This window comes from Rhinopithecus bieti, unplaced genomic scaffold (genome assembly GCF_001698545.2).
Source record: "Rhinopithecus bieti isolate Rb0 unplaced genomic scaffold, ASM169854v2 scaffold_2349, whole genome shotgun sequence".
Classification (NCBI taxonomy): Eukaryota; Metazoa; Chordata; class Mammalia; order Primates; family Cercopithecidae; genus Rhinopithecus; species Rhinopithecus bieti.
This window is the reverse complement of record NW_016804051.1, coordinates 3,152,752-3,176,990: the sequence shown is the minus strand read 5'-3', so window position 1 is coordinate 3,176,990 and position 24,239 is coordinate 3,152,752. Positions and strand designations below refer to the sequence as shown.

General features: G+C 36.0%; 1 long non-coding RNA gene across 1 annotated transcript in view; it reads left to right on the top strand.

Moving 5' to 3' along the window:
* The window catches only part of LOC108522927 (uncharacterized), a 119,992-nt gene that overhangs the window by 18,325 nt on the left and 77,428 nt on the right, over window positions 1-24,239 (top strand). The window contains exon 2 of the long non-coding RNA XR_001883644.1: window positions 2,060-2,119. This is a non-coding gene — a long non-coding RNA (uncharacterized LOC108522927). The remainder of the gene's footprint in view (window positions 1-2,059; window positions 2,120-24,239) is intronic.

Genomic DNA, 24,239 nt, shown 5'->3' with positions numbered 1-24,239 from the left:
TGTGATTCATTTAGGTGCTCCTGGAGTTTAAGTTGTGCTCAGCTGTCATCTCTGTTACCTGCTTACAGTCTAGTACCAAAAGTCTATTATAATAACTATAATATCACACAGTCTAGCACCAAAAGTCTATTATAATAAATATAATAAAATATAAAATAAATATAATATAATATAATATAACATAATGTAATAAAAGGCTTCAATTTCTTCCTTGTAAACTGTGATAGTTAATATTGTATCAACTAGATTGGACTGAAGGATGCAAAGTATTGTTCCTGGTATGTTTGTGAGGGTATTGTCAAAAAAGATTAACATTTGAGTCAGTGAACTGGGAAAGGCAGACCCACCCTCATCAATCAGTGTGGGCACTATCTAATCAGCTGCCAGTGCTGCGAGGATACAAGCAGACAGAGGAGCGTGGAAGGACTAGACTGGCTTAGTCTTCCGGCCTCCATCTTTATCCCATGCTGGATGCTTCCTGCCCTTGAATATTTGACTCTTAAGTTCTTCAACTTGGTCCAAGGAACTCTTGGACCTTCAACCACAGACTGAAGTGTGCATTGTGAGCTTCCCTACTTTTGAGATTTTGGGACTCAGGCTGGCTTCCTTGGCCCTCAGCTTGCAGACAACCTATTGTGGGACCTCATCTTGTGATCGTTGGAGTCAATACTCCTTAATAAGCTCCCCTTTAAATATGCATCTGTCCTATTAGTTCTGTCCCTCTAGAGAACTCTAATACATAAACCAAATCTTATTTCTTTGAGAATTGTGCATGATTTTTGCTAGACTCAATCACCATTTTACCAACATACTGCCAAAAGATGAGTGGTCCCTCCAGGTTATTTTTCTCACACTCAAAGCTTCAAAGATTTTCATAGCTTTAAACTCCACAAATGCAAAACTGGATTTCTCTCCATTTCACCTATCCCAATGTTTATTAATATTATTTTTCTCCAGAGACCTCAGAATTATCTTTGACTTTTTTCTTGCTCCTGACTTACAGAAAGTCCCACAAACCCATTAAGTTTGCTCTTGAATAACTCTCTGTCTCCCTTTTCACTCCTTCCCCACTCTGTTTTTTTAACATCTTATGTAAGGATTATATTAAGAAGAAAACACTAATTTCATTGCTCTACCAATTTTGTCTATGATATCCTGATTCCACTGCCAGATTAATGCTTCTAAATGACAGATTTTTGTCATCTTTCTTCTTCTCATAAAACTTACTTATTTAGTACTGTACTCAATCTACATTTATTAAAAAATGTTAAATCTAAAAACAAAGTCTGAAAGTCCTCTCTCTCTCTCTCTCTCTCTGTGTGTGTGTGTGTGTGTGTGTGTGTGTGTGTGTGTGTGTGCAAGTATACAATATTTCATCCCTCCCTCAAAATTCAGAGCTCATCGTAGTGAGGTAGAGAACCCAAGAAGTCTGTGATAAAGAAGTGCTTTACATGCAGTTTCATGCAGTTTGTTATGGTGTTTTGAATACAGAATAAAAGCACCTTCCGAATTTTCCTGTGCAGGACTTTATAGTGAAATATTAGGCTAAAAAATATTATCTAGGCCGGGCACGGTGGCTCATCCTGAAATCCCAGCACTTTGGGAGGCCGAGGTGGGCGGATTACTTGAGGTCAGGAGTTCAAGACCAGCCTGGCCAACATGGTGAAACCCCGTCTCTACTAAAAATATAAAAATTATCCAGATCTGGTGGTAGGTGCCTGTAATCCCAGCTACTTGGGAAGTTGAGGCAAGAGAATCACTTGAACTCAGGAGGTAGAGGTTGCAGTGAGCAGACATCATGCCATTGCGCTGTAGCCTGGGCAACAGTGAGACTCCATCTCACACCCCCACACAAATTATCTAAATATGAGACTCTGTAGGTCAGGAAAATGATTACTTTGACTTTTCTCTATCCCAAAGTGGAAGAATTTTGGTTCACCTCATTCGGATTTGCCCCTGTCCCTAACAGGTTTGATTCTTTCACCTTTATTCATTTTAGGTGCATATTTTTTGGAAGTTTTACTTCTTTCTCATCTTTTGTGTCCTTGAATCATTTCAGAACATTTCCCTGAGGAGGTGGCTATGATGTTAGAACTTACAAGACTTCAGTGGACGTAAGGTAAGTATTTTTTCAAATGATTGTTCAAAAAAGATTTTCAAAATGATTGTTCAAAACGAGCCCAGGTAATCATGCCAGAGTGTGGTAATACAAATACAGAAAATTTGATTTTCCACCAGAGATCCACTCACTTTTTCTAGGTTGGCTACAAATAACTTAAATTTTAATTAAGTTAAAATGTAAGTGTCTGCTCTACGCCCATTCATATTATGAAGGTAGCATCAATTGTGTACATACGTGCAGCCAAGGCCAGGTATTGGCCAGATCACTGATGGAATAAAATGATGTCTCACACTGAAAGCAAGACGTCATTACTACTTAATCTTTCTAGGAAAACAGTGTCACACAAAAACATTTGAATCTATAATTGGCATCTTTAAAGATGCTTGCCATCTGGACCTCACTCGGTTTAATTAGTCATTGCAGGGTGGCGGTTCTCTTGTAAAAACCTTGCACTCCATTAACCCTGACTTTTCACACATTGACATTTCAAGCCCCTTCTTTGCTTTCCTATGGCGGAGTGGACACGTTTCCATTTCATAAGAGTCCACCTCAGGGTTCATGAGCCAGACGCTTGTTATTTGGCAAGGCCACTCAGCCCAAGTCTATAAATTGTGGCAGCCAGGAAAGGTTGCAGGCAGCTAAAAATGGCAAGAGAGCAGGAGTCATGGGATTCACCCCACCCTTCCTTTAGAGATTTCCAAATAGCATGGTGAGCAAGGATTGAGAAGGGTAGCCGAGGGCAATAACACATAGAAATGAACCTGAATAAAACCTAAGAGTGATTCATGCACTAAGGCAATTTTACTCAGCTGTGGACAGCTACTCCAAGATGGATCATTTAGAAATTTCTGTAGCTGAGACATTTTAGACTATTATACTATTTATTTATTTACCATTTAACTGAAGTAATGTTAAACTTGGGAATAAGGAAATAAGGTTTCCTATATTTCAGGTCGGTCTGTCACATTCAATATTGTCCTTATCATTTTCGATTCCCTTTGGTGATTGATTATTTTCTGCAGGCAGATGTCAGGACAATAACCATGGTTGTTCAATAGAATCTCTGTACCTGTTTTACACAGTGTTTTTGTTTGTTTGTTTGTTTATTTGTTTTAGTTGGAAGCTATGTAGTGGAAATGGCCATAAGATATGGTAAGAATGATGTCAAGGTAGTTACAGAAAGATCAACAGTCTTGCCTTTTGCGGTCCAAGGAGAATCTCTGTTTGCAGATTGTAAGGATTCTCTTGGATCTTCTTGAAACAAAAAATGTTTTATCTTATACTTACCTTCTAACACTTTATTTCTAACATTATTTCTATGTTTTATTACTACATTTATCATCATGCCTAGTTATTAAAGCAAGTTACATCTTCTTATAGGACACTGAATCATTTCTTTCTACTTTTCCTTAATTATTTTATTCCTTTAATAACCATTTATTGTGCTGGACTTGTTACAATAATCAAAGATCAGGAAATTTAAGTTTGAAACTTTAACTCTAGTCACTGAATCCTGTATATGGAGTAACATCAATGGAGACAGTTGCCAGTTAGCAATAGTATGGTAGAAATTATATTTACTAAAGTATGCACAGGATACCTTTTTTGCAGTAGTTCTCCAGTGTGCATGGTTAAACCTATCAGTATCCCTAAAACATAGCTATCATGCTGGGCATAGATGCAGCTCTAGCGATAACATATTAACTAACCAGTTTATTAATTGGCTTTAGCTGTGCTAGCCAGTTGTGATATTTTAGAACTGAAAAAATAAATATACAATAGGCCTCCTCAAATAGGCTCCATGCATTATTGAAATCTAGAGGCTAACTACTGCCATGCACTAATGCAATATGATCACTAAGGCAACATGTTCCATCTTTATTTTGTAGACATAATGGCCATGCTTGAGTACATTATGAGGTACAAGTACCTGAAGGAGGGTCACCAAGCAGCTAGGGAGAAGCATGTGAGCATTAGGTGGTTTGGAGTATGGACTTCAGTAAAATTGCAATCAAACCCTAAGATTGTTAGAAGGTAATGACACCAAAACCTCTTTACAATTCTTTACAGAATCTGTATATTTTTATAGCAGTGAGCTATGAAGGCACTTTACTTTCAATTTTATACCAGTTATCCGTTGTCCCAATAATACTACATAGCAAATCATATCAAATCTGTGTGGCAAAAGACGATACGAATTTTCAAAATTGTGCGTCTTGGAGTTGGTGGTTTATTTGGGCTGGACTCACTTGGCTGGATCCCTGGTCTCAGATGGGACTGCTTACATATCTGGCAGTTAAATGACTGTCAGCCAGGGCTAAGATAGCTACTGGGCCTGTTTGCTCAATCTCTTGCAGGATAGCCAGGCGTGTTTTTATGGCAAAGGTAGAGAAAGTAGAAGTGCACATGACCTCTTGTGGCCTGGGCTCAGAACTAGTGAACCATCACTTCTATAGCATTCTATTGACTGAAACTTGTCACGGATTCAGAGTTGGCAAATAGAATCTATCGATGTCACCTACTTAAAGAAAGAAATTGCAAAGTTACATGGCAAAGGGTGTGGGAACAACATGGAGTAAAGAATTGTGGCTGATAAAATAATTACATGTGTTTATTCTTTATCAGAAATACCTTTATCAGAAAATCTTCATTTTCTCCAACTGTAATGTATTAGAATGTTATGCTACAGGTAGGCTTATAAGATGTCAAAAATATAGAATTAGAAAAGTTATTAAAGAAGTATCTATAGAGTTGACATACAATTCTGCTTGTAGAAAGGGGGAATAATGCCTTTTCTTAACTCAATATAATAAATTCTGTGCCACTTCTGGTAGAATATCAATCAATTTTGGAGCTGCCTGGTATCATTTCTGAGGAGAATTGGGAACGTATGCTATATTAGAACCGCATTCTGGCAGAAGGCTTCTTCTAACCTTGTTGTCCTTTGCTCATTCTCTATTTTTTTCAACATCCTACATTGTTTTACTTAAAGCAAAGTCCTGGTAGTACAAGTAGAGAAACGATCAACCAGTCAGTGGGAAACTGGGCTAGCTTTTTCTATGAGCCATGAAATATTTTCAGTGATATAGCTGCAATTTAAAAACTTGAACATGATGCATGAGTTAATGATATTCTAAGGCTTTTATACCAAAGACACCACACCCGCTGGAGAAAATACATTTCAAATAAGTGGAGTCTATTGATCTAAGAACTTATCTCACTTAAGTAAGGGCAAATGTTTCCTCAGCGTAATTTGCAAACGCCTTTTTATGAAATATTTTATAAAACAATGAGATTAAAGTAAATTACCTTCACAAGGAGATAAGTAATTGTCCCTGTTTGCCCAGGGCTGAGGGTTTTTAGAAACATGGGACTTTCAGGGCTAAAACTTGAAATGTTTGGGGCAAGCTGATCGTCAGTCACCCTATATTGACAGTATGACTTTAGGAAGAATAGTTCATAATCTCATATTTTGCATGAGTCAAACAAGTTTGATTAAACTGGGTATTACAGGTATCTATATATCTTTTGCAAATATAGTAATTTTGTTTCATTGTATATGGACAATTCTAAATTATTCTACTTTACTTTGTTACCCAAGGTACAAAGTGCAATACAGCATCTTTTACTTTTAGGAATATTGACTAAAGGAATAGAAATAAATATTTTTGTAGATAAATAACAGAAATAAGATGTAATTAAAAAACTCAATCCAACCCATCTATTTTTGTTTTATTAGATGTCAAATAGGGAAGTTGTGCTGAATAATTTCTAAAATGCTTTTTGCTATGATGTTCTATAACTCTAAGCTTATATTAAAATGTGTTGTCTATTGGGGGAAAAGGTACTTAAGAATTCAGACTCACTATTAATGAGTTAAACAGCACTACAAAATGTTGCTATTTTAACAGAACATTTTAAACCAACTAAGTGTACTAACTACTGTTATTGTTTATTTTCTTTCTAGTCTAGAGATTTTTTTTTTTCATTTTAATCTGCCAGGAGGGACCTTCAGGATTTGAGCCTTAACATTGTTCCTAAGACTTGAATTTATTTTTTAATTAGGGTTAAAATAAAATAAATGTTCACTTTCTAGAGCTATGCAAGTTTGGGGAAAAAAGAAACTTCCTCATCTGAAAAGATTTAATGGTAATCTATGCTGTAAAAGAGCATTTTGAAAAATATAAAACAAAGAGCTTTCAAAGTGGTCAAAGACTAATGTAAAGTGATATATTTCAGACCGGAGAGATGGTGTAACTTACTCCTGTCACTGCTGCCTGTTTATTGTGTTTGTCTGGTTGGCCTGGCAACCAGCTCATGCCATTTCACTCATTTTATAACGTTCCTGTAAATGTTAGGTAGGCCTGGATTTATTATACACTGTCAACACCTAAAATGGAACCCACTGCTTAACGTAGTTTATTTGGCTGGATGCCCCTGCCTCCTTGAAAAAAAATCGTGTGTGTGCCTGCGTGCGTGTGTGTGTGTTAAAAAAAAAAAAAAAAAAAAAAATCTGTAGTTCCTCCAAAAGAAATGTAGCCCAGGCAAAATTGAAGTTGGGTGGCATGGGCTGTGTCAAATGAGCCCAGGAGCCGTTGTGTTGTTGGCTGGGAACATCTGACTCACAATATTTGTGTCTTGGGTTTACAGGGACAGAGGACCAAAGCCATGTTTATTGCTGAATTTATCATCCCCAAAGAAACCAGATGGCAATCACTGTTGTCCAGAAAGGCCTCTGAGCCATTGGAGGGTGAATCATAAGACTGTTAGAAGTTGGACAGATTTCTTTTTTTCTTATTAACATGCTAGTTTCTTCTACTTTATGACAAGGCAATTTTGATGGAGGCTCAAGAGATACAGTCCTGGAAAGACTGCATTTTGGATAGCCTTAATTAACTTTACATAAACTATTGAGATGATAGCTGGAGCATTAAGGCAGAACCGATAGGAAGCACCAATCTGGTTTAGAAATATTAAAGTGAAATGTGGTCCTCAAGCCAAAACCAGTGACGGCCGAACTCAGCCCAGCAATAATGAAAATCACAGACAGGTACCTCTGTTGCTTTGCTCTTGGTCAATCACACATTGAATTAGTATCCTGTTCATTTATTACCCTGCAGGCAGAAGGGGTTGGCTGTTAGCTAGAGTGGACATTTGCTGATAACTCTGTTCAGTACAAGTGAACAAGTCATTGAATTTTATAATCCTTTTGGCTACCTAGGATCAATATGGTCATTCAGTCTATTCCCCTGTCACTGTGCATTTTAAACAGGATGATTGTGTGTCTAAGTCAAATTGAAAGTTTGATGGAAACTGTCACACCCTGTTGTTAGGCTTTGCTTGAAGTAATAGTTTTCCGATTTCCTTCCTGGTTGTGCATCTAATCTTTAAACATCAGAACAAATGAAAAGATTCTAAGGAGAAAATTACCACAAGCATTCAGGCAATTTGAAACCAAAGCTGTTCCAGGTAATTGTTTATTTTTATTAGTCGAATAATTATTCTGACATTACTCAATTAGTTTGAGATTATAAATCATCTTTTAGAGAATAGCTTAAAGCTGATTATATCAATTGATTAAACTGCATTTTACTCCCATCCCCACATCCAGCTTACATGTTTTATGAATTAAATAGTGAAGGCAAGTTTTCCTATAAAAGAACATTTTCCCTCTAATCTTCCAGTCTCCAAACCTAATGAACGTGGCATAAACTTTCTGAAGAAAAATTGAAAAATTTGTTGTTTAGAGCTCAAAAGAGTATGTGTGCCCTTTGACTGAAGACAAATAGACTGCAGGGAATTATCTTAAAGAAAAAATAATAATGCCCGTATGTCTCATATGTGTGATATATGTATATATATATTTGTAATATATGAACCTATTTTATTCTACATGTCAAGTGGGTTTTTCAAAGTATTAATTACCTTAAACATATATAGAGAGATTTCTCTTTTTATTTATTCGTATGATGTGTGATACTAAGTTTTTACTATAAGTCTTTTAAATTATTAGGATATACCTTGCTTGTTCATGGTCATTGGTTATTGACATGAGAACATAAATCTTTGGCATTTGTTTTTACTAATGTATCCCTTAACCCAGAATGGTAGCTCATAGTACGTGCTCAATGAGCATTTGTTGAATGTGTGAATATTAAGTAAATTTCTAAGAAATGCCCATTCATGAATGGATAAAATATCATCTTGTATAAAGTGAATTTTCATACAGGTCATACTTCAGTCACATACATTTCCATTGTAAAATTCAAAAGTTTCATTTTGCTTTATTTGCCCTTGCAGGGCAAATTTATTAGTGGCCTTGCAGCTGTTTGTTTGTTTGTTTGTGATTGGTTGTTTGTTTTTGAGACTGAGTCTTGCTCTGTCGCCAAGCTGGAGTGCAGTGGCGTGATCTTGGCTCACTGCAACTTTTGCCTCCTGGGTTCAAGCGATTCTTAGGCCTCAGCCTCCGGAGTAGCTGGGATTACATTCACACACCACCACACCCAGCTAATTTTTTTTTTTTGTATTTTTAGTAGAGACGGAGTTTCACCATGTTGGCCAGGATGGTCTTGATCTCCTGACCTTGAGATCCGCCCGCCTCAGCCTCCCAAAGTGCTGGGATTACAGGCGTGAGCCACCGCGCCTGGCCTTGGCAGTTTCTTTCAAATGCTTGGCCCACCCTCACCTTTAGTCTCAATGCATTGTTCCCCGTCTGACTGGGATACTGTACTTCTGGATAGTCACATAATTAACCCACTTCCTTCATTTCTGCATCTTGTCAAGGAAGCCTCCCTTGACCACACTATTTGAAATTGTAAGTTCTCCCACCCAAACCTCCAGACCTTTTTTACCATCCTCTGATTTTTCCATACAATATATCGCTTTCAAGGGCTTTATTTAATGGACTTACTAGTTGATTGTTTGCTCTGTATCTGATTTTATTTTACTTTTATATTGCCCACATTGAGAACAGTATGTGGTATATCATAGATGCTTAATAAATATTTACTAAACAAATAAGTTTTGGAAAATATACTATAAGCATTGACTGGTACTGTAAAGTATAAGAAAAATGAAAAAGGTCTGTCAAAAGAAAACTAATTTAAATATTGGTTCTAATAGTAACGTGACTTTGGACAAATTATTTAGGCATTCTCAACCTCGTTTCTCTAATGTCCACAATACAAATAACAATCTTCACTGCATAGAATTATTGTAAGCATGAAATAAGGTAAATGGATGCCAACTATCCAGTATAATGTCTTGTGCAGAGAAGACACACAATACATACAAATTAATTTTTACTCAACATGTAATAACATTACATTTAATTCCTTTAAAAATGCCATACTTGGGGCTGGGCGCGGTGGCTCACTCCTGTAATCCCAGCACTTTGGGAGGCTGAGACAGGTGGATTGCCTGAGCTCGGGAGTTCACAACCAGCCTGGGCAACACAGTAAAACCCCAAATCTTCTAAAATACAAAACAAAACCAAAAAGCTGGGCATGGCGGTGTGCGTCTCTAGTCCCAGCTACTCAGGAGGCTGAGGCAGGAGAATCGCTTGAACCTGGGAGGTGGACGTTGCAGTGAGCAGAGGTCATACTACTGCACTCCAGCCTGGGTGACAGAGCGAGACTCCATCAAAAAGAAATAATAATAATAAGTCATACTTGGAAGAAAAGCATAGCATGTAGATTAAATAAAAGTTATAAATGGGAATGTACAGTATTCACATAAGACATTTTCATACATTAATATGAGAGAAGTCCCCTACATATCCTGAGAGATCCATGGAATATGACTGATCCCATCGCACGTCATTCTTTCAAGTATTTGAGGCTAACTGGCTTGTTTCCTCAACCTTAAACAATCCTGTTACTTCGAATATATTATCCATGTAATTTTCCGTTTAAGTTATTCACCATTCTGGACAAACATTACCTGTTTTATATCCTTCTAAATATCATGGACACCAGGCGTCATTTGAATTATCTTGCATGTGCAAAAATTTAAAATCAAACAATCTAGCAAAGTTATAACTCCTTCCTCTTTCCTGCTGGAGATGTAATTTACCCTAAGTACAACAATATTACTAATTCTTTCTGAAGGCTCGTATGATGGCATTGAAAATACGTTCACTTTAAGAAAGAATCTCAGAAGGCTGAGACAGGAGATTCGCTTGAACCTGGGAGGCAGTGAGCCGAGATCATGCCACTGCACTCCAGCCTGGGAGACAGAGCGATATTCTGTCCCAAAAAACAAACAAACAAAAAAGAATCTCATTGCATCCTATCTTATCTGCTGGCCCATTCCATTATGGTTCTTCGTAATTTCTTCAATAAACATGATAAAGAAATTTCTGCAGCGCTGCATTCATGATCATCTACGTGATGAGATCAAATCTTAATTCTTGGTGACAAACAGAGTAAATATATGGGTAGTTTGTTTAGGCTTTATTTTGAAATGACTAAATAGCCTGCGAAAACAAAGTTTAACAGGCTCATAAAAGTATGCCGTCTACATAACTAATGTGGACTTTTTTTATGTTGCCTATTACAGACTCGAAACAGTAACAGTGGAGTCTATCTTTTATTCCACACTGTTGTAAAATGTTCTGGCTGTGACAACATACATACTAAACACACTTTGCAAAGATAGCATTTTATTTTTGTATTTAAATGAAAGCAATACACTTAAAAATGTAAGATACAGATAAACTTACATTTGAAATGTACTCGAAATAAAATAGGAGTTCTACTTTCATAAAGACATTGCTACTATATAGGGGAACATTCTTGCACCAAAATTTGCATGTTTCCATTTGCTCTTTAATCAGTCTATACACCGAAAATCTGACAGCACAGTGGCAGGGCCGTGTCAAGGGAGTCGTGACTGCTCCTTTAAAATGACCTCACAATTTGCTCACTGGTTTTGGGTAATTGGAACAATTTGCTTGGAGAAACCTGTGAGGAATCAGATGTTAATTGACTCTGTCTTTCTTAATCAGCCCCTCAAAAAACAGGCCTCATTTTCCTGACCGTTTCTTAAGCTGTGTGCTGGCGTCCTGTGATACAGTCAAAAGAAAACACACAGGCAGTTGCCTTGGTATCAACTGGCCAAATCTGATTATGACTCTAACTCTGAATGGAGAGATTCCAGGCATTAGCAGAGGGGTTTTTAAAAAATACTCATAAATGTGAAATGATACTAAAAAAGTGATTCTATGATTTACTTACAAGGCAGTAAAAAGGTAAGACACATTTAAAATCAGGGTTCAAGATATATTCCGATTCCATTACTGTGATCTGGAACCATTCAAATATAATATTCAGCTCAAGTTATTTGAAAGACCCTTCTGTTTGAGTCTTTTAGATCATGCCGTGTATCAGAATTAAGCATGTTTGATATACTTTGTCACTTGACAATAGCTTCCAAATTTCTGCTTTCCCTTTTTGTCCTGCCCCTCTCAAAGCCCAACAAATAGAGTTAAAGACGTTCTACATTGTCTAGAATCTAGTAGGTAGATCGCTTCTTTTAGGCCAATCCTACAGTTAATATTCTTCATTTTTCCAAACCTATAATGCTACAAACCCAAGAGGTTTGGTGAAAGGTGAAGACAGGTGGACAGGGAAAATATAGTTTAAATAATACTGTTTTTTATTCTAAAATAAGTAGATTATTTTGCATCTATCAGCCAGTATCCTTTACATAATTTATTTCATGTAATTTTCATCTTTCTCATGTGAGACTGTTACTACTTTATCTTTCCCATGTAAATCCCACTTCGGCTACTCAGTAGATCCAAGTCTCAGGGCAGCTGCCTTAGTCTCTCTGTGTCTCAGGTACTTTTAATTCGTATTATACAGTTAGGTGAATTTACAGATTTTAAGATGTTAAACTACCTTTGCATTACTAGATTAAATCTAGTTTGATGATAGTGTAATCTCTGTTATGCAACATCAGATCCAGATGGCTAGTACGTTCTTTGAATTTTTGCATCCAAGTTCATGAATAAATAACTTTTTCCTTTCTTTTCTCCTTCTTTTGCTCTTCTTATATGGCTTTAACATGGAGATTATATGGGATTGATGGAGTGAGTTGAGATTTAGGCTATTCTTTGGAAGAGTTGAGTAAGTTTGATATAATCTTGTACTTGAAATTTTGAGAAAATTTACAAAACACAGTTTTCTTGGTATTTCCTTTGTGAGAATATTTTAATATGTACCAATTTTAAAGTCTAATTATAAGGCTTTTCCAGATAGTCTCCTTAAGTACTAATGTTTACAAAATTATCCATTTTATCTAATTCTCAAATTTATTGAAAAAGAGTTGCTGGTTGCATCTTCTTTTTAAAATTTCCATTGTATTTATATTTATGCATTATTTCCATTTATAATTATTATTTTTAATTGATCTTGAAGTCATACAACAATGTGACAACCTTGTAAGGACCTGATATCCTCCAATTTACATGCGATCAATTTCCTGTGTTTTATTACCGTCCTTTAAAAGTAACTTATTTTTATAAATGGTAGCATTAGTATTATTGCCTCAAACCAGATACTGTTTGTTTAAATGTAATACCTGTTCAACTTTTAAAAAAAAATTGTTTTACATCTTGAATTTTCTCCTAGAAATATTTTCTTCTCCTTGAAGTATATTTTAATTTAGTCTGTTAGTGGAAAATTTGTTTTCTTATCTGCAGATATTATTATTTCATCCTTGTTTCTTAAAGATGGATTAACTTAGTAGAGTATTCCAGTCTGATGGGTGCTTTCCCAATCGGTTTATTTTGAAGATTCCACTGATTTCTGACCTTTATGGCTGCTTTTAAGAAATCCGCTGTTGGGCTAATTCTTTTACTTTTGTCAGTGAAATGTATTTTCTCTTTGCCAATTGTGCTACAAATTTACGATTGTAAAGTTTTTTTAATTTAGGGAAGCTCATCTATAATTAAGGACAGATTTTACTTTCCTTCTCTATTGATTAGTAAGAAATATGTCATTGTTGAATAACAACAAAGAAACAACTTAAACCCCTGTGAAAAAATAATAATTACATGCCTTGTTTAATTTTATATAACTAGATATTAAATATGTATTTATTATAGTGTATATATACACACATACATATATGTATCTGAACTATTTTTACTATATTTATTTAAACAAATAAATAGTGGAAATCATAAATAGCTTTAAAATATCTGGTGCTGTGGTGGATGTACTTATTTGGGGGTTTCTGTAGTTTAATATTATGCCCAGAAGAATTTTTTAAAAATTGTCACCCTCATGTAATGCTGTATGAACAGGCTATTAAAACACTTCTGAGCCACAGCCAAGTTTTGTACTACAGGATTGGGATACTCTGAATAAGTATTTGTGAGCTGGGTGCTGAACTCAATCAAACTTCACTGCTTGGTATGGTTGTCCATGACATTCCTCTGCTGTTTATCCAGCATAGTAACTAGCTGTAGAATTAAGTAAAGAAGGGCATGGAAACTTTGGAGGGAGTTCAAAGAAACAAAATGATGATTAAAGGCTTAGAAAATCAGACCTCTGAGAAAAGCTAAAATGAGCTGGGTTTATACAGCCTGAAGGATGAGTAATTGAAGAGACATTTAATAGTAGTTCTCAAATTGATCAGGAAACTTAATTAATCATGATGGTGACTGACAGTCCCCTGTCCCATGAAGCACAGTCAGGGAATATAGCTTGTGAGTTCAGCACGGGGATATCATTTAACCATAATTAATTGTCTAATGATTTAACATGTTAATTAAATTCAGGGCTGGCTCAGAGACCCCCTTTCTGTAGTTTTATGTGAGCCACCATCCCTCATTCCCAAACAGAATAAACTAGGTTTCTCTCGTACTTTGTGTATCACCATTATAGCAATAGCTGCAACTCTACAAATACCCCATGAACAATTTAGTGTGGCACATCCTAGAATTTATTTCCTTATCATAAGTGCCTTGCGACCAGAAGATACTTAACAGACTGTTGCTACATTGAGTTGAATGGATTTGGAATTACTCTACGAGTGTTATAACTACTGCACCCCACATGTCATGGGAGACTGATCTACCGTTTGAAGCTGGAGCTTTACAAAGTCTTCATAAAAGAGTTGGCAATTGGTGGGAAGGGAAATTAGTAAAACCACTAAGAAAAACAGTATGGAGATTCCTTAAAGAATTAAAATTAAAACTACCATTCGATCCAGAAATCCCACTACTGGGTATCTACCCAAAGGAAAAGAAGGCATTATATAAAAAAGACCCATGTACATGCATATTCATAGCAGCACAATTCGCAATTGCAAAGATATGGAACCCACCTATGTGCCCATGAACCAAGTAGATAAAGAAAATATGGTATATACACACCATGGAATGCTACTCAGCCATCAAGAAGAATGAAATAATGTCTTTTGCAGCAACTTGGGTGGAGCTGGGGGTCATTATTCTAAGTGAAGTAACTCAGGAATGAAAAACTAAATATTGTATGTTCTCACTTATAAGTAGGAGCTAAGCTATAAGAATGCAAAGGAATAAGAATGACATATTCCACCTCTGGGACTCAGGGGAAGGGAGAAGGTTGGGAGGGGAATGAGGAATAAAAGATGACATATTGGGTACAGTGTACATTTCTTGCGTAACAGGTGCACTAAATTCTCAGAAATCACCACTAAATAACTTACCCACGTAAACAAAACCACCTGTACCCCCAAAACTATTGAAATGTTTTAAAAAGAGTTGGCATTAAATTGATTCTAAAAGGATGAAATATGATATTTTCTTAATATTAATGAATAAAAATTGTTGGACTGGGCACAGTGGCTCATGCCTGTAATCTCAGCTCTTGGGAAGCTGAGGCAGGCAGATCATCTGAGGTCAGGAGTTTCAGGCCAGCCTGACCAACATGATGAAACCCTGTCTCTACTAAAAACACAAAAAATTAGCCAGGCATGGTGGTGGGCCCCTGTAATCCCAGCTACTCAGGAGGCTGAGGCAGGAGAATCACTTGAACCCTGCAGGCAGAGGTTGCAGTGAGCCGAGATTGCGCCACTGCATGATCCACTCCAGCCTGGGTGAGAGAGTGAGAGTTCATTCAAAAAGAAAGTTAATGGAGGGACAGTAAGAGTGGTCAGAGAGAATAGACTGAAAAGTGGACACGCCTTCCCGGGGATGACTATGTCCATGGAGGAGTAGTGGAATATAAGACTGGACAGCAGGACATGATTATGAAGAAATAGTTCAGGCTAAGAAGTTCAAATACGATGATTCTCATGAAGGTTTCCCCAAGTATGTATGTTATGTAAAATAGTCAATCTGAGAAATGTTAATAATGTTTACATAAATTAAATAAAACAGGTTTTTGTGTTCAACTAATTTGAGACATGGGTGTGTTAAGTAAAATGAACCAGATTTTTCTATTGTGAGATTTCTTCAAGTCATGGTTATGCTAATGAGCATTGTGAATTTCTTAAAGAGATTAGGACAGGCAGTCATTTCAAAATGTGTTTAATCACATGACCCTTTTGTTGTTGAACTCACCACCAGCTTGTTTCACATGGATAAACGCAAGGCAGAGACACTGAAGATAAATAATAATAATCAAGGTGATGCTTAAAGAAAGTTGATCTACTGGTGGAATGCAGGGCCACTTGGATGGAAAAAGAGTCCAGTTACAAGGATCCTGCAACTGAACATGCATGAAAGGATAATGTGTTTGAATTAGGGTCTTGCAAAGGACAAGCAAGATAGGCTTGGATGGGAAAGAGATATAAAAGGATTGAACAGAGTTAACAAGTGACTGGGTTAAGCTGTAGGAAGCCAAGAGAATGAAAAATAACTTCAAAATTTTGAGCCTGGGTGGCCAGAAGAATGGTGGTACCATTGACAGAAAGAGGGAATCTAGCCAGCGAATACATTTAGTTATGTGTTTGAGGTGATAGCAGGGAATTAACGACAACATTTCACAGACTCACAGGATCATAAAAGACCTCACAAGGCTTCCAGTTCATTTTCCTGTAGGGCTAGAAAGCCTTCGGTTAACTTACCTGAAATGGTCATGGACCTTTTATACGTTATTCTCTGAAAAAACAGAGATTGTAAAAATACTGCCATGGGTAAGTTTTGTCATGTCCTCTAAACTAATATGATTTTCTGCAGTTACTCAAGGTCTTCTGTTTGTTACTTACAGTAATTTCTGCTTTATTCAGGATGAAGAGTTAGTTGTTACTTTTCACATATGAACTTTGGATTGAAATTGGAGGCGGTTATAATTTTTCTCTCTTCTCCCTCTTTCTGGAATCATGGAATTTCTCAGTCCTTTCATAAGTTGTCATTGATAGTTGTAGTGATTAAAAACTGAGTCATACAGAGATCATATTTATGAATAACATAGTAAATAGGCTAATAAATGGCAATCTGTTGGAAACCAACACTGAGAATGTAAGTGCTCCTCTTAGTTGAGGAAATTCACACCATTTCATTAGAGTTTACAAAAATATATCCCATACCTTTGTCAATGGTGATCTAGAGACTAAACGTTTTTAGACAGAATAATAACAGTTATCTTTCTCATAAAGTATAGTAATCACAGACATCTAATATACTTAATGATGAGATATTCTGGACTCACATACATAATAACATGTGAAATAATTATATAATCAATTCATTTTTTAAAAATATTCTAAGTGTTATTGAACACTAACCACGTGAAATAACAATGATAATAGGATTAAGTAAATTAGATGGTTAAATATTTTATACCTGCCTACAAGGTTTGCTGTTTTAAAGTACGACTTTGAATCATATGTGTCCCCAAATTGACTAGAAAGTTTATTGAAACTGGCCAAATTGAAATCAAACACTTAGCCTCACCAAAGATAACACATAAAGAAAATGCCACAGATAGGACTTAATTCCCTATTTGAATATTCAGTCAGTATTTAAGATTTTGAAATAAATTACCATTGTAAAATTGTATATAGTTTGGAGTTGTTTGAAGAAATTATCATTTTTTTTTTTAACAAAAGGAGGGGACTATCTTAGTAGTTTCCATGATTTCAGGGATAGGATTCATAGCCATCTTGGACCTACACCAAAGGGCACGTCTTGCACTTGGAATCTTTTCTGGTCCTCTCTCTTTTCTTTCCTTTCTATTGCAGAAATGCTGGATCTGCCAAAGGCAACTCAGTTTTATCCGGAACTAGAACCAGTAAAAGAGAGCATTGTTGGATGCAGCTGGAGGAATGCTATCTGATATGTCTGTAGGCACATTAAGCCTTAGAAACCTAAGAAAGCATCATGCTTCAACTTTCCACCTTTTCTCAATAATGGGTGACCCACGTGTTTAACTGGACTTTTTACCTGGTTTCTGGCTTTTATTGCCTTCCACCTTTGGCCTGAGACCTATTCCTGAAACCCCATCTCATCATTCAAGGTTCTGAAACACTTGATTGATGCCCACCATACTCTTTTCTACCAAGGCAATCTGTGTCCTCTGTCCTTTTTATCAACTCATAGGGATTGTCTTGGTTTAAAACTTTCATATACCGAACTCAAAAAATCAGGTCAGTAACACAACAGGGTGTCTATAGTTAATAATAATTTATTCTATGTTTTTAAATAACTAAAAGAATGGAACTGGGATGTTCCTAACACAAAGAAATAATAAATACTTGAGGTGATGGATACTCTAATTTCTCTGATTTGATTATGGCATGTACCCTATAAATATAGAACAGTTAGTTATCCATTACAATAAAAAATTTTTAAAAGAGGAAATTCACCCTTCCAAAAGTTGGTCCCTTCCAAAGGGCACTGTGGTGAAGCCTACCATATCCACTCAGATGGACTATGTTCCTTAATTCAATTATCCTGTTGTTAAAGACCCACCATGAGGCTATTAAATATGAAATTCAGCCAAGTTCAATATCAAGTAGTTTGTATCACTCCTGTAATCCCAGTACTTTGGGAGGCCAAGGTGGGAGGATCACCTGAGGTCAGGAGTTTGAGACCAGCCTGATCAACATGGTGAAAGCCCGTCTCTACTAAAAATACAACAATTAGCAGTGCGTGATGGCATGTGCCTGTAGTCCCAGCTACTTGGGAGACTGAGACAGGAAAATTGCTTGAACGTGGGAGGTGGAGGTTGTAATGAGCCAAGATGGCGCCACTGCACTCCAGCCTGGGCAGCAGGACGAGGCTCCATCTAAAGGAAAAAAAAAAAAAAAAAAAACCTGGAAGAGAAAAACTCGTATTCCCAAATACAAAGAAGTGATAAATATGTAAGGCAATGGGTACCCCAATTACTTGATTTGATTATTACAATTTGTATGCTGGTATCAAAATATCACATGTACTGTATAAACACATGCAACTATTATGTATTCATAAAATTTTAAAATATGTAAAATTGAGGTTGTTGGGTCTAAGGTATATTCTAGATCTTTCCTCATCATAGGAAAAGAGAACACTGGAAGGCTGAATTACATTATAATCTTCAAGAGTTGTACTTCTGTTTTAAGAAATAATATGCCTTAGTGGCAACAAAACATTAGAAAAAAAAATATCCTTATACTCTGGCTCTCTGTGGTGTCCAGATTTATAACTTTAGTTCCAAGATTTTGATTTTGTAATCTGGCATTCTTTTATAGTACAAATATCACACAAAGACATTCTGGAGCATGGCAGAAAAGTGAGCGAAGCCAGAAAAACAACACTTCAAAAGGTCTGTGGAGGTAAATGATAGAGAAAACTGAAGTTACAGAGTGCATGTGATTACCAAGAGAGTATTTGGCATTGTGCCATTCTGGAGGCAGAGTGAGAAATGGACCCAGGCAGGTCTGCCCTGCAAAGTCTTGGTGGGACACCTTAACTCTGGGTCCAGATGACAGAGCAGTTCCTTTGAAAGTTAACTGGAAGAAAACCATGCCCTCTTTTCCTTGCAGAAAGAGTTTTAGCTCAGCTGTTCTCTACAGTATAAAAATCACCATGTACCGTATGTGCTCACGGGCACACACACACACACTGCGAAGCACACCATGCTATTACACTTAAATCCCCTCTGATGAAACCAGTCCAGTGACACAGAAAATGCTACTAAATTAACTCAATTGAAGAGCAAAACCCATTAAGAACTCAACAGACAGAAAATGATGCATTTTTTTCATCACCTTGCTCCGTATCACCTGTCTCTCCTCATTTTTTTCTCTATGTCTGTAGTTTAAATGAGAATCTTTCTTTCTTTACATAAGAAAGGGGCAAAATAAAAAGTTTTAGGAAGAAGTCAGTTTGTTGGCAGAAACCAACCAACAAGACTTCTGTAATACGAGGACCAGCCTTTGCATAAGCTCTTTCTTGTTCCCAGAAACATGAAAAAGAACAGAAACCTCTGACAGAGTCCAGTCCTGGGTGAATAAATGAAGCCCTTTTCCCAGAAGGTTAGCATAAAGGGTGGCAAGAAGGGAAGAGGAAAGGTTTGCTACTGTGAGAATGTTAGGTTAGGCGATATTTTAAGACTTTGGAAAGTGTGAAGAAAGACTGTTTTTTCCATTTCTTCTCCTTTTCTCTCCTACTCTGTTATTTCTCCTTTCCATTGCTTCAGGTTTGGGGGAACAATATAAACATTTAAAGATACAGATGCTGCAGTCTTGAAAGTTAGTGCTCGGCAGATTTTACGAAATTTATCTAGGGAAAAAAAAGACAAAGATCACCTCACAGACAAAGTTGGACCTGAATATCTGGTGAATTTTAATAGAAGTTTCTGATTAATTCGTCTGTGCCAACATATTTGAATTTTTAAGTGTTGACAATGTTCTTCAGTTTTAACTTTCACTAATGGGTAAATTGCAGACAGTAATGTGTTACTGGAAAATAGTATGGAAAATTAAGTCTTTTTTTTTTTTTCAAATTAAATCCTGTTTCTCCATTAGCTCACTTTATTATTTATGAGATGGTTTATCTTTTATGTCTTTTATCAGTATTTATCCCTACTTGTCATTGACCACTAACAATCCAAGAGTAAATCATTATATCTCTTTCTACCCACTCCATCCCAAGTTGATCTATAAGAAAATTCTTATATATACTAAAAGCATACAATATATACTAAAAACAAACAGACAAAAACTTGGAATCTAGCAGAGAATATTTGGCCAGAAGAGTCATTTTGTGGTGATAAAAGATTCTTTACTTGCTCACAGTTGAGACTTTAATATACTCTCAAGTAAGTATTTTAGCTTTTTTAAAACATATCTTCCTGAAGGTTTTATAATTAAATCTGATGATGAATATATCATTGAACTTAATTCTTCGCCCTTTAACTCCAAGATCAAAGTAATAGGAAGAAAAGGTATTCTAAAGCACTTAAAGGAATTGTATTGATTATTTTTGAACATTGTATTCTCTTTTGTTATATTTGCTCTTCCAATTTAAACCTCACTGTTACAGTTTGTTTTACATCGTGATTTTAAAATTATTATTATTATTAATGTCTGAGGAACTGCTTAGCAGATCTGTAACTGAGACTTGCTTTTAGTAGCCACGTGTCCTCGTGGCCTTATTTTGGTATTCATAAATATTACAGCCAGACTTTTAATAGACATTCTAAACGAAAATAGAACTCAACTGCTAAAATTTAACTTTCTGTGTAAAATAAAAGAAGTAGCAAGAGACTAAAACATTGGCTGGGGCTTGGGGTTCATTTGGGGAGCTCCCATAGGCTATATATCACCATGTGTGGCTTTCATTTTCTTAGTGCAAATTGATTTAATGTGCAACATTATTAGATTAATCAAGTCCCTTTGGAAGAAATGATCTCGCCAAAGAGATTTTGTTTAACTCTGTTCCTCTGCTCCACTCTGACCTTGGCAGTAGTTTTTGATCATTAAGAGAAGAATGGGAAAATGGCTAGGGCTGTAGCCATCAATGTCCCCTATTCTTAGTAAGGAAACAAGTCTCTATCCACCTTTACCCATAAAAAGTTGAAGATTTCCCTGAAAAGCCATATGCTTCATGAGTTCTAGGAATGATTCATTGCTCCCTTTTGTTTTCTAAATTGGATTTCTTTTCTATGTATTCTGTAATAATACAGTTGAAAATCTTGCTCATTCTTGCACTCATTAATTTCAACAATCAGTTCCTCTTCAAGTTTAGATACCGAAAATCATCTGTTTATCCAGACAAATTTTTACTTTTACTTTTATAACAGATGAATAAATCTATATAACCCATCACTCCCTGTTTACATTGAGAGAGAGTAAACCAAGGGGAAATTCTATTTTCATTTCTTGCCAACTATCCCTACAGTGTAGTACCTACAAATGCAGCCTTTGGAGCCAGACTTCCTAGGTTCAAAACCCAGCTTCTCCAGTAACTAGCTAAGAGCTCTTAGGCAATTTAGTAAACCCTTCTGTGCCTCAGTTTCCTTGTTTACAAAAGGGGAGTAATATGGCAACTTCATTCGATGGTACGAGGATTAAATAAGTTAATGTATGTACAATACTCAAATGAGCACCCAACAAATGGTAAGACTATTATTATTGTAGAACTTCATTTCATTAACTTTTCATCTTTTTTAATGTTATTTACACATATCTTAATACTACAGGTTGCCTTAAACTTATCTTGAATGGAGATTTGATTGCCTGAATTGATAGAAAATCATAAAGAAAAAAATGAAATAAAAATCACCTATAATCCTACTACGTAGAAATAGGTTTTTAGCTTTTTGTGTATATATTTTTCTCTTTATCAAATATTTTATTGTAGAATTTAAATTATATTATATATCTTGATTTTTTTCACTTACAATATATCAAAACTTTGCTTTAGTCATTAAATATTCTTCAAAACATGTTTTATGGTCTTCACATTTCTTCATATAAATGTACCGTGAATATGTTTAACAAGAAGATATTCACGATTAAGTGAATTAATAACAAAAACAAAGTTGCAATTTCCAGTGAGAACATTATGTGGCATAATATTTGTATAAACTGAGTCAAATGAACACTTCTTTAGTATCAGGTTTCCTTTTTTATAATGCTCTACGTGGTTGTGAAAACAAAAATAAGTGCTATCAACTGCCTCTGACTCTCCAAATCATCAGGTTCTCAAGGTTCTGGTCACATATTTTTTCTCCACTCCTGATAGAATTTTATATTGAGCAAACCTTGCTCATAAGAACGGGTACTTGTATGTCCAAAGACAGCACAATGCTGAATTGCTCAAGGCTGAGTTTTCTCTCTGCCATTTAGAGTTTCCAGGAAAAAAAAAAAAAATTATCATCGCTGTAGCTGACCTGTCTTTTATCTTTCAAAATATAGACTAGCAGTCTTGAAAGTGGTGTTCGTCTCTTCTGCCTATACTGCATTGACCAGAATGCAGTTACAAAGAGACAGGGCTTAGCTGTTGGCCCAAGAGATGACAGAAGTGATGTGATATGCATTTAGCAGAGTCTCTGCGGCAAGAATGAGGCATTTTCTATGCACATGATGTACAATGTAGTCTATTTCCAGGAAGTGGAATTATATCTTTTAAATTTCATTCTCCATTTGAGGAGCAAAAACAGGAAGGAGAGAGAAATAAGAACGGGGATATTTCTATGGTGAATTATTTTGTATTTGACGTCTCTATGGGCTGGCTTTGGTTTCTTTCTTTACGTATTTATCTGTTTGGAATTCTGATTTATTTTTAAATTTTACTTCCTGAAAAAGAGTTTTAGGTCACTTTCTCAGAAACAAGATACTAGTGCCTTTTCTGTATGATCCCAAACTTGTAGATTTCCTGGAATTTATATTGAAAATCCTCTACGTTTAGTGTTAGATGAAATACAGGTTGGTCTTATCCAAGCAAATGATTTATCAACTTATTGATGAAGTAAGTATAGAAGCACATTTATTCTTTAAAGGAAATGAAGGAAAGATAATTTCTGAGAATATAATAAATTAAAAGTTGTTCACTCATCAAAGGACATTTATTTTAGATGATACTTCTTTATTCTAAAGTTAAGTAAATTAAATAAAGAATTCAGAATAACCTTAAGGTTTATAATTATTAATAGTTTATATGAGAACTCTGCTTCTTACTTTAAAAGGCAATTGTTTCTTGCAGATTGTAGAAGGGATAAAGAAGTCTGTATATAGAATCTATTTTCTTTATTTTCCTTTTTCCTGGATGATATAGCGTGTAATTCATGATCTAAGGAACAAGTGAAAAGTCTAGCTGTCTGTTTTCTGGTCTCTCAGGTTAAAATCAAGGTCTCTAACTTTGCTTTCATGAAGGGTGGTGTTATGTTTTCTGAGGTGAGGCAGGGGAAGAAGTGGTAAATGGTTAATATTTCAAAAAGGTAGCAATTACCTGATAACAGAAAGCGGCGTGGACTGTGTCTTGTAACCGCTCATTTCAGAGGTGCCAAATCTGCTGCGGACATCATCGTCATTATAGCTTCAGTTGGCTGAGGTCACCTTGGTTCATGTGTTTTATACATTGGTAGCCTTCTCCTTATTACTTGCCAAACAAACCTTTTTATTTTTGCACACGTTTATGTTGATTTTGTGGTTTCTGAAATTGGATTCTGGCTCCTGGAGGCCCAAGTTTCCACAGCAACTGGAGGCCTTATCTGCTACTGGTTTTTGGCAGGCAGACAACCAGGTCTTTCAGTTTACTTTGGAATTTTTTTTTTTAAACTTTTTCTTCTTCTCTCTTATTTTTCCTACACCCTGTCATTTAAGCATCACATAATTAATTGCGTACATCCTGTGCCACATGCAATTGCCACAGCTTTGAAGTCCCAATAGATCATTTTATAGAGCAGTGGGTGCCATTTTAAAGAAAAAAGAAAAAGAAAAGAAAAGCAAAGGCCTGGCGCCAGGACATGGCTGTGTGGATTTGAACATATCCTTCTCCAGGTATGATAAAGAAACCTGTGCACCTTCTGTTTGTTTTTCTGCATTTCCTTTCCAAACTGGCCTTTTCAATATATAGGAAAGACCTCAGGATTGAGTTTGTTATTTTTCTCTCTGGAGCTAATTCCTTTTCCAAAACCAGCACGAACTGCCTCATTTGATGCTGAGGTGAGGTTTGCTTTTTTTTTTTTTTTTT